Below are 12,228 nucleotides of genomic sequence, written 5' to 3' on the forward strand. Positions count from 1 at the left end.
ATTAAAGACACATCTCTTTGGCCAAGCATTCAAATAATGCATCTCATAATCTTGTACTGCAGTTATATCTGATCAAATGCACATTATTATTCTTTAGCTTGGATTAAACAAATCAATTTTGCTTGTTTGGAACAGCAGCTCCGCTAATTATGTTTCTATTTGTTTAGCTGTTTTTGCCACGGTAACTAGGATTTACACAAGCTTCAGTCTGGATACAGAACACCTGAGAAGAGATGATGCCAACCCCTCAGAGGACCTCAGATGATGCCAACCATGAAACAACATACAGAACTTCCAAATTTTGCTGTTAATCGTGTTCATCATCTGTTTGATTACATCTTTAATTGATTTTTCCGTACATTTCTGTCATATGTACATTAACTGACAGTCACCACTGATAAGCTACTACTAAATATTGTAGAAACTTAATTTGCTGTAAAGTTGCTTTGCAACGATTTGTATCGTGAAAAGCGATATACAAATAAACTTGAATTTAATTGAAATGAAATTGTACAAGGTAGGTGCAGTATACATGCCATAGTGCCAGAAGTTGAATAAACACTTATTTACTGTACAAATACTGTATCCTTTACACTCCCCCACTTGGTTGAATGCAGAGGTTAAAGTAGCATTGAGGGAAGCTAGAAACGACCTGAACGCTGGAATAAAAACAGCCAAAGCTCACCTAGAGACCAATAACACTCGCAACACATGTGACAGGGATTAAAAGAACTCACAGACTACAAGAGCAACAACTACAACACCACTGATCCCTCTCTGCCTAGTGCACTCAATAACTTCTATACTTGGCATGATACATCTAAGAGCACTCGAGCCATGAAAACCACCCAGAGCCGGATTAAACATAAGGGCATTTGGGCAAACGCTAAACCAATATCACAACCCCAATCACAAGCACTGTGAAGGACAGCATCATCTCCCTGCTGTTCTCCTCACCGCTGCCTTAAAAAAGAGTCCTCAGTTTAATGCCTGAGTATCCTGTTTACAGTGCTCTTTGCATTCACACATCCATTCAGTACTGTGTAGAATTAATGATTCCCAGGTCGGTACATGGTAATCTTCATTGACGTAAGAATTCATCAATAATATTTTACAGGGGCAGCAGTATTTTACTGAGGTTCATGCACCACTGAAAGGGCATAGTGACTGGTTTTGACTGGTTTTGCCTGACAACCATGCTGGCTAATAACACAAGGCGGAAATATTTTTGGTCTTAAAGAGTTTTCCTCATGCAATGGAAATTTAGGGAGCCTGATTGTGAGAAGGAAAGTGGTATAGAAGTAATTTAACATTCAAATCAGCTTTGGAAAATTAGTGAATTAAAAAAAGGAAAGATATGCAATCAATTTATCTTAACTAGGGGTTTCTAAGCAACTTGGGCATAGTATAAAAATAGTATAATTACAATAATATACTGGCAGCTTGGTTGCCAGTCACTTACTGTATTTTTACAGTGCATTAGTGTTATTACAGTATCCTACTGTAATGTAATGTGTTTTTAAAGTGTTAAACTGTTTTGTCTACAGAAATCCATTGCATTTATATGGGGGATACAATAATTATACAGCCTTTCATGCTGTACATTATCACTTAATGACTGATTTTGTGTTGTTGTCCAATTTCAGATCAGAGATAAGAATTTCCCAAGAATTTGAGGAAAGCTTACTCTCATGGTAGCTGGGCTGTTGATGGATGAAGGAGGAGGCAGGGATGTTTTCCCAATAGTTTTAAAACTCTGCGGAAAACAGTGCACAAAATCAGCTTTAAAAGCAGAGCAATGGTGCACCTCAACGTAACCCTCCTCTTAGAAGCAGCTCCTGGTTTTTCCTTCAAATTGTCAGCAGATTAATTTGAAGATCAGATCAGGACCTTGGATTTCCCAAGCCTTCTCTAGGTCTGCCAGATACTGTACACATCTCCTAATGCAAAAGCAGCTAAGAAGACTGTATTTGACAGGGTGATAATGTAAGGAGCAGAATGAGGTCTGACATGCAGGAAACCACAGGTTTGAGAAAGAAAATATGAAAAGTTGGTTGAATGTATTTTATTAAAGTGAGAAACCAGCTCAAGTTACAGAGGGAGAACAGGGCAGTAAGACCGTGCCCAGGCTGGAGAGAAGGCCCAAGTCTGCGGCGGCAGCTGACGTTGCCTTGCTCTTGGCAACAGGTGTTAGGTGGCAAAGCAGGTTAGTTGAGATTTGGATCCCATTTGAAGAATATGCCAAAGGACCAGTCAACCTGAGGACTGAGGGAAGGCCAACAAAGAAAAGCCAAGAATCATCACAGAATCAGATCTACAAGATGGAACATAGAACTTACTTGGCTGCTGATCTTTTCACTTGATGTAAACAGATTAATTGCTCCCCTGCCTCCTTCGCTGTGCCAGGGTGCCAAAAATGTCAAATTGAACTGGCTCTCAAACAAATTGTAAGATTGTTTTATTTATGGCCTTTTTCTTTCTGGTTTATTCATTGGAAATGCTGAAGGCAGAAGTGAGTAAATTGAACATCATAACAGATTACCTTACGGTAATCAAATCCATTATATTTCTTTGGAAAACCCAGCCAACCTTGATCAACTACTTTTTTTTCAGAATTCATGCAAGATGCTGACTTATTGTTGTCTAGACATACAGTACTATTAAAGGTAACATACTCATAGAGAGCAATGATTTACTTCATGTTTTCTGTCTCCGACTGAGAGAGATGATGATACAATTCTCAATAGCCAGAGCTGACTAGAGTTGGAACTAAACTTGATTTTTATGCTTTGGAAAATGTGTTGTCACAATCTACAATCCAAATGTTGAAAACATGATCCAAGTAAATGTCTAAAATCAACAAAGTTTGTAAAACAACAAAGTACAATTTTTAGTTTTATAAATTATATAGAGGTACTCAGTAACAAAATGAATAAAATGTTTCATAATGCAGCAAGGCAACATCAATATATCACAGAGACAAGATCTGAACAAGTTTTTAACAGGTAGAGAATTAGATTACATAAGTGGTGTTTGTTAATCAGTGTCAGATGATCAATACTATTGGTAACAGGGACCCCTGATGCCAGAACTGAGAATTAGCAGATGCAGTTGTGACATTAAGATGCAGCAACAACCTGAAAGAAAAAAAAGAAAAGAAAATACAACATGCATTCTGTGATTATATCTCAACTGACCACATTAAATATTTGGCGTAAATGCAGCCAAAACTAATTTTCATCTGATTGTGATCAGATCGCTGAAACCACATTCAGAGGTGGTCTGAACACATTTAATGAGGGTCTAAATGCAATGCGTTTACATTATCCAGATAAAAGTAATATGTATCGTATTACGCTTTCACGATATGTATAATTTGAAAAGCGAATTAAATCAATGTCCATTTGTTCATCAGTTTATTTCACCAAGTTACAATTGGAACATCTCGGTTACGTATGGTAACCCTCGTTCCCTGAAGGAGGGAACGGAGACGTCACGTCGGATGACCGACGAATTGGGATCAGCGAGATCCCAATTCGTCGGTCATCCAACGTGACGTCGAGAGTTACCGACTGAAAGGGAATCTTCTTTCTTTCACTTCTCTTCCCAAAGAAAGCACTTTAAAACGTTTTCTCTGCTTTTCTTCATTTGTATTCCCTATTACTTGTTTCTCCCTTTATTGAAGAGTTTGTAGCAAAAAGAAACAAGAAAGCATCGACCCATCAACATTTTTATAATTTAATAAATGAAAGAAATGTTTCATTTAACACACCCTCTCATGTAATATGTTGATGGTAATTTGGAAATGTGGTCAAATTGATCACATTTACAATTGATCGAATCTGATTAGAAACAGTGGAATTAAGGTATTAATGTAGTTCAGCTTGAAAGAAAGAAAGAAAGAAAGAAAGAAAGAAAGAAAGAAATTAATTCAGCTGATTTTTATTTTATTTTTCATTTCACCCTCATGTCATTTCAAACCCGTAAGACCTTCGTTCATCTTCGGAACACAAATGAAGATATTTTTGATGGAATCTGAGAGCTGTCCGACGCTGCATAGACAGCAATACAACTGAAATGTTCCCAAGTCCAGAAACGTAGCAAGGAGATCTATAAAATAATCCATGTGACATCAGGGGTTCAACCGTAATTTTACGAAGCTACGAGAATACTTTTTGTGCGCAAAAAAAAAAAAAAAAATGACTTTATTCAACAATTCGTCTCCTCCGCGTCACCCTGTAGCGCCATTTTGGAGAGTATCCGCTGGACGTAAACAGCATATGCTGTTCTGTGTCAGCTGAACACAGCTGAGCTGGTCACATTCTCCAGACTGGTGATTATGAATTGTCGCAGCACTTATCCTGTGGGAAAACGTTCACGCATATAAATTAATGAACTATGAATACATAGGATTGTAGTGGCTTTTAGCTATCATTTTCTTCCACTTTGTGAATATGCTTGTGATGTACTGCCCATGGTTAGTTACTGTATTTGAATAAGCAGCTTTGTGTGATAGGTCTTAGATTCTGTCAGAAGCATAGCAGTCGTTTAAAAAAAATGTGAGGAAGTGTTCAGTGCTGACTGTTTACCAAAATACTTTAAGTATCTTAGACTATACGTTTACCATACTACATATCCTATCATCCGTTCTTTTCTCATATTCCATGATTTGCATATGAAATGTTACTTCTTGTTAATTCAACATTTTCACTGTTCCTTCCAGGTTGTGGAGTGATCAATTTTCCTGAATTGCCCCTAGAGTTGAACTAAACTCTCTGTGGCAGCCTATTACAAACTGCTAAAGAAACAGCAATCTTTTTTTATTGTCATGCCCTCCTGCAGTTGTATTGCTCTGTGGGTGCTGTAAATTATAACCATCATTGTGATTGGAAAGCACCTGGGATCTCCTGCCTTTTGTGCACTGTGCATGTGCGGTTTCTCCTTTTTCCGTTGCTGTCTTTCTTTGTTTCAGCAATACAAAACAGGAACCAGTCGCAAAATGAATACCAGACCATAACAGAATGAAACAGATGTCTTTAATGCTAAGCGCCACATTATGCTATGACAATTATGGGCTGATGTTTTACAAGCTGAGCTGTCTCAAAAGCCCTCTGCTCTCTTAATCGTGTCTTCGTAAGATAAATCTTGGTGCTATAAATTCCATGGTAATACCACTGCTTCTCTAAGTATTGATCATTTTTCCAAATGTCACTTATTGCATATGGCTCTCATTTCTGTTTTATGGGAGACTGTTCCTAGGGGGGCCTCGCTTGGCTCTCAAGGCCCTTCTTTTGACAGGACAGACACGTTGCTGTTTCATTGAAATTAAGGTTGAAAAGTCTGACAGGTTAATGTATGTTGGTAAAGACCAATTTGTGTTTTGAAGCAGTGTTGGCATCAGGTTGAAGAACATACTCTTGATTGTGTGTGTAAATGAGGAAAGAAATAGAATGCTGTCAGTAGGAACTGATAACACATTTGGCTCTTCTTGGTTAATGGAGGTTCTAGGAGGTTATCAGCTCTGGAGGACACACACGCGCACACACAAATAAACACACACCTGACTGCCACAGGCTCAGTTGATGATTAGATCTGGGAATGTGTTTACCTTCTGTGAAGAAGTGACATTGTGAAGAAATGCCAGCGGTGGATTCGGGAGACACATTTTGGGACCCTTTCCCCAGTTTTGCGAAAAGACACTGCGGTACACTTTGTCATTATTTTAATTTGATTTTGTTTTATGTTAGAAAATAACTACACAGTAAAAAATGGCCATGATTTAACAAGACTTAAAAGCAATTTCCTACAATAAGACACTGAATTTAGACTTTGAAAAGTACTTTGAAATCACTGCAGGCTAGGTAATTTTCTGTCATAAGACAAGGAATTACTGGAAAACAAATAACCGTATTGCACTGCATTGTGGGATAGTGTAAATAGATTAATTTGAAGTCACCATTTTGATTATTAATGTCACCTTTAGCTTAAAGCTTGAACTTTAACTGCCTTTATTTAATTTTCTCCCAGACACTAATAGGTTTACAGAAGGCTAAAATTGTGTTACTTGGAGAAACTGGTGACTGACTGAAAATATATGTCATAAAATACAATAATTAAGGGATGTGGATGCTTTTGTAGATGTGGTTGCTTCCTCTGGTAAACCTTTATTTTTTTTTTTTTATTTACCAACCTGGTACACACACACATACATACAAAATATATGTACAAAACCCTTGTGTTGCTAAACTATAGTTGCAACTGGCAGTCACCAAACAAATTCATATTAATTGTATTGTGTATGTGTAAATATATAACGAAATATATAAAGTGCATATGTTAATTGGGGAAAAAAAAAAACACGGAGCAGTAAAAATATCAAGACAGATATCAATATTCAGCATACATACATACACACACACACACACACATATGCGCTGAACATTGACATCTGTTTTTATTATTATTATTATTAAGAAAATCAAACATTGCTGAAGTTTGGTGCACAAATCAGTGCATTAAAGGTACAGTCTCTAAACATTATCCATTCATGTAACATGTTGCTGTGAAAAAGTTTGTGAGTTTTTCTGAGTTTGTGCACATTTTGACATTTTATGTGATCAGAATTTATTTTGGGGACTCGTGATTAAATAGACACATTTTGTGCATCCTTCATATATTTGATGTGTAGGAGGTTTCACTTTTGTAGTCAAAGGTACTGTCAAAAACACTTTTAAAGTTTTTTAACTTTTGTGTTGTTCTCAAACAATATATAATTTGGGATCATGGTGGTCTTTTATTTACTGAAGTGTCCAAAACCCTTTCTAAGCAAGTTTGTGTTTTACTCAACATAACAGAGTTGCATGGATTTCTTTAGCTCTTAATGCAAAATTAAGGCATCAACTATTGCAAAGAGTCCAAGAAGTGTTGTAAATGTAGTGTTATATTGTACCACTTTTTTTCTTTATCTTTTACAAAAAATTGTAGAAGCCTAACATGTAATGCCCCACATAGGTCTACTCTTCCCATGTACCTGTTGTAATGCAGCACAGGCTCTGGGATGGGAATGCCCTTGTCCAAAGACCCTCGCTGAACCTCCTGTTCACCCTGTCTCCTCTTGATGCTTTCTGAACTGAAGGACACATGATATCCTCCTGTGTGTCTGTTGACTTGATAAGAAGGCCATCTTTTATTATCTACTAGCAGGTCAAATACATGAAAAGCCTATTCTAAATGTTAATTGTGCCACAATTGTGACAAAATAATTTTATGTCTTTATCATTTTAAGGCTTTGTTTTCCCTTAATCACCAACAAAAAAAAAAAGTGTGTTTGGACATGGAGGCTGCATCTTCATCTCAGTATGGTCCTTGTTTGCCACCATCCTCTCATCAACCAAAAGATGTTGCTGGTACTGTAGGATGTTTGCCATTAGTAATGAGATCAGACTGAGAAAGAGGCTTTATTTTGAAAAGTGGATCATACTCCTCATTAGTTCTTTTTTGGTTGTTTGCATTTAGATCACATAGTCAGGAACCAAACCATCTTCTTTAACCAAGATCCTTTACAATCCCAATGTAAATAATCAGAAACCCGAAATTCATAATCCTCACTCAAGGTCAGTCACTTAAATTCATTTCCACTGGCTATTTTCACAGCATCAGTTTGTCACAGTACTTGTGAGAACACACACACACACACACACACACACAGCTGGGGTGAGGAGCTGATTCATTATTAGTTGGGGTCCTGGAGGGCATTTAGCGTTTGTGGTGCTTCATTTTCATCAGATACATTGTGTTGCATGTCTGCTTCTGCCTCTCAACTGGCAGCCACTCTGCACCTCTTCTCTGTGGTTGTCTTGGGTCTAGAGTTACTTGCAGGGGAGGCACTGGATAATTTAACAGTAATACAGCTTCTACAGATGCCTTAGTATCCTGGGATGGGTTGTTTTCTGGGGGAGAAAACCAAATGGTCTCTGGATAAATATGAGTGATGGAGAATCTCAAAAATTGACAGAACTTAAAAACACAATGACAGCATCTTTTAAGCAAACAGTAAGCAACGTACCATGCAGGCAAAAATCCGCTTTGTGTTTATTATAATGTATTATATTTTTGTTTTTATTTAATGTACATTTACAACTCTATACTTTGTGTTATGTTAATGTACATTGGCATTAAATTAAACCACAGCTGTGAGGGTGCTCCTACTACAACAGCTGAGGGATCTTGCATTTACTGTAAAACTTACTGTAGAAGTTTACCCATCAATGATGACTAATGCATCTGATAAGTTGAACTATGAAATGACCAGTTGGCTTTCTCTTTGTCCAGAACTTGAGTGCTGATTTTTTTTTTTTTTGTCTGTCTGTCTGTCTGAAAACAATGAGAATGAATGCTTTTGGGTATTAGATATAGAAGATTGTTATAGCTGGATTTTGCTGTTGCTAATTTACTTCACTTCTTGACCTGTTTATTTACCAGTGGACAAGTGGATGAAACTGCCATTCAACAGAGCTTTAGAGTCTCACAGGAGTCTTTTGAATGCATATGTTTTTTGTGAATGATGGAAGCCACATTTTGATTATAACACCAAAGAGTATCCATATGACTTTTTGTATAGAAAATGATGGCCTTTTATATTACTTCAAGCAGTGGTGGATGGAAAAACTCTTCTGGGATTGTGTGTTGGCTAGTAATGTGGATGATGTAAGAGTCCTCAATCAGTCTTTTTTGTGTGTGGGAAATGTTAGCGACTATTTAGCCAATACAACGTCCACATCTTTGCCTGTGATGTTGGGCACTGTTTGATTGGGGACCCAACTTACCCTTTGTAGAACTGGTTAATGGAGCTGTTTTCTGAAACTGACAGATTAACTCCTCAACAACAAAGGTTTAGAGTAAGTTAGTAATCTGGATGAGTTTTTGGAGGCTAAAAATGATGGAGATGTCTGTTTAAAATTAATCACTAAACTGGATGAAGAGGATGGCATTGATTTGTTTTGTGCTGTACAACACTGCACACAGAAGTGAAATAACATGTTAATTTAATAAAATACAGGATTTTTTAAATGCAATTAACTGTTGCGTTTTTGCTGAGATTATTTAGCTCTTATAGCTTTCATTTTGTGTAAATTAACTGTATTGAAACACATGCATGGATTGTTTTCAGATTGCATCATTTTTGAAAATGTTTCGATTTTTGTTTTTTCATTATTTATTGTCCATATAGTTTCATAATATAAAATGGTACTTAAAATATGTTTTTTTATTCTAAAGTAAAGTGTTATCATTTTAGTTAACTATAATAACCCTGGTGTAAAGGGTGCCAATGATTCTTTGTCAGGATCTTGACACTCATGTTCTGCATTGTCTTGTTCTTTTCTTTGTGTGAGTGTGCAGCTTTGTTCTCTGGGCTATGCACTCTCTGTTTGCCTTATGTTTTGTGTGTCTGGATCCTGACACTGGTATAGTTAGATTTTGGTGTTGAGATCCTGACATTCATATTCCATGCAATTTTGTCGTGTGCATCATGTTTTGTGTTGGAGCACATGGCCTGCAGTGGTGTTTGTTTGTCTGTTACAGTGCATCCAGAAAGTGTAAACAGCACTTCACTTTTTCCACATTTTGTTATGTTACTGCCTTATTCCAAAATGGATTCAATTCATTATTTTCCTCCAAATTCTATAAACAATACCCATAATGACAACATGAAAGAAGTTTGTTTTAAATATTTGCAAATTTATTAAAAATTGAAAAACGAAAAAATCACAAGTACATAAGTATTAACAGCCTTTGTCAAGAAATTGAACTCAGGTGCATCCTGTTTACACTGATCTTCCTTACGATGTTTCTACAACTGGATTGGAGTCCACCTGTGGTAAATTAAGTTGATTAGACATGATTTGCAAAGGCACACACCTGTCTATATAAGGTCTCACAGTTAACAGTACATGTCAGAGCACAAACCAATCCATGAAGTCCAAGGAATTGTCTGTAGACGTCTGAGACAGGATTGTATCAAGGCACAGATCTGGGGAAGAGTACAGAAAAATTTCTGCAGTATTGAAGGTTCGCAGAAGCATGTAGTCTCTGTTACCCTTAATGGAAGAAGTCTGAAACAACCAGGCTTCCTAGAGCTGGCCCTCTGGCCAAACTGAATAATTAATGGCGAAGGGACTTGTCTAGACTGGTGAGAACCTGATGGTCACTCTAGTTGAGCTCCATGATCATATATGCAGATGGGAGAAACCTACAGAAGGACAAACATCACTGCAACACCCCACCGATTTGGGCTTTATGGCGGTGTGGCAAGACTCAATCCTCTCTTCAGTGAAGACGCATGAAAACACACTTGGAATTTGCATAAAAGCACCGAAAGGACCCTCAGACTCTGAGAAAAAAGAGTCTCTGGTCTGATGAACCTCAATTCTAAGCATCATATTTGAAGGAAACCAGCTCTGCTCATCACCTGCAGAGTACCATCCCAAAACTAAAGTGTGCTGGTAGCAGCCTCATGCTGTGTGGCTGTTTTTCAGCAGCAGGGATAGAGGGACTTGTCGGAGTAGAAGAAAAGCTCAGTGCACCAAAATATTGAGATAGCCTTAATGAAAACCTAGTCCAGAGCATTCAGGAAACCTGAAAATGTGCGTCTGCCCTCATCCATACTGACAGAGCTTGAGAGGTGAAGAGGCGAGGAGAAGAATGACAGATAATTGCCAAATGATGATAATCAAAGCTTGTCGCATCATATCCAAAAAGATTTGAGGCTGTAATTGGTGCCAAAGGTGCTTCAACAAAGTATTGAGCAAAGGCTGTGAATGCTTATGTACATGTGATTGATTTTGTTTACTAATTAAAATGTATTTAAATTAGAAATTAAAATACATTTAAAATGTGGAAAAAGTGAAGCACTGTGAATAGTTTCCGGATGCACTGTATAGATCACATTATAGATATCATAGTAATTAGTTCATTTGTGCATATGTATAATTTATTATATATATATATATATATATATATTATTATTTTTATTTTTTTATTTTTTTTATGTTTTTCTCTCGTTATGTTCAAAACTCAATCTACCAAAGAAACAATAGACTACTCTCTGGTGACATACAGTATGTAGAATGTCTCCAATAATTTAGTCCATTTAAATCCACCCCTGCAAACTGACGTTCATCTGCCTTCACTTTTGAGTGCCACGCCCACATCTCAACATTCGACCAACAACCTCTGCATAGAACCAAGTCCCCTACATTTTTGGTTTCTTGTGATGGATGTGTTACACATGGATGTGTCCATTTCTTGTGTCACAATACAAAAGAAGAGACCTGTCATTGCTTCCGTTTCATTGCATCTTTTAAATAAAACCCATTTAACACTGCGAAGAGCCTTGCCTCTTCCTAACCCAACACCTTACATTCTCCTTGTCTTTCACCATAAAGATGGTCTAATATAACTTAAGTCTACTGAGTTAAATAGCTAGCTAGATATTACTTACCTTACTGCACGTTTCGCAGCAGTTTCAAAGTGAAATGTCCAGTGGGTGGCACTAAAACACGTTCAATATTTAATTGTGGTACATTTTTATAACGTTGGTACAGGTTTGTATTGCTGTGTTTTTATTATGTTGTTTCAGATACATATTGCGTTAAAGGGGTCATATGACGTTGCTAAAAAGAACATTATGTTGTGTATTTGGTGTAATGCAATGTGTTTATGCGGTTTAAGGTAAAAAAAAAAAAAGGAAACAGTCCTCCATAAAATGCGTCACACAGCATCACACACAGCGGGCTTGAGTAAGGAACAGCAGGCGGACTTGAGAACGGCGCGGGCGGTGGATTCGACGAAGGAGCGGCCGGCGGGCTTGTGGCAACCACATGTGACGACCCCGGGCTGGACTCCGCTTCGTCCACGGTAAAAGCCGATCCGGCGATCCACAGCGCGAAGTTGATGTATTTCCTCAGAGACCAGCACAGTTCAGCTCTAGGAATGACGAAGCGGATACCTTCCTCTTTTGGAAGGCAAAAAAAATAGTTTTGCTTTCACAACGAAACACACAGCATCTCCACAACAGCGGCAACAACAATACTACAGCGAGAATAAAAGTTACGCCTTCTTTCTTGGCGTGAACATTTAGGCGGCATTATGCATAAACGTAGGTATGTGGGGGCGTGTTAGAACGAGCCGTTTTAGGTAGGTGTGGCTGACTCTTAACTTTTATAAAGA

Source organism: Sinocyclocheilus anshuiensis, unplaced genomic scaffold (assembly GCF_001515605.1).
Source record: "Sinocyclocheilus anshuiensis isolate Anshui unplaced genomic scaffold, SAMN03320099.WGS_v1.1 scaffold1036, whole genome shotgun sequence".
NCBI lineage: Eukaryota > Metazoa > Chordata > Actinopteri > Cypriniformes > Cyprinidae > Sinocyclocheilus > Sinocyclocheilus anshuiensis.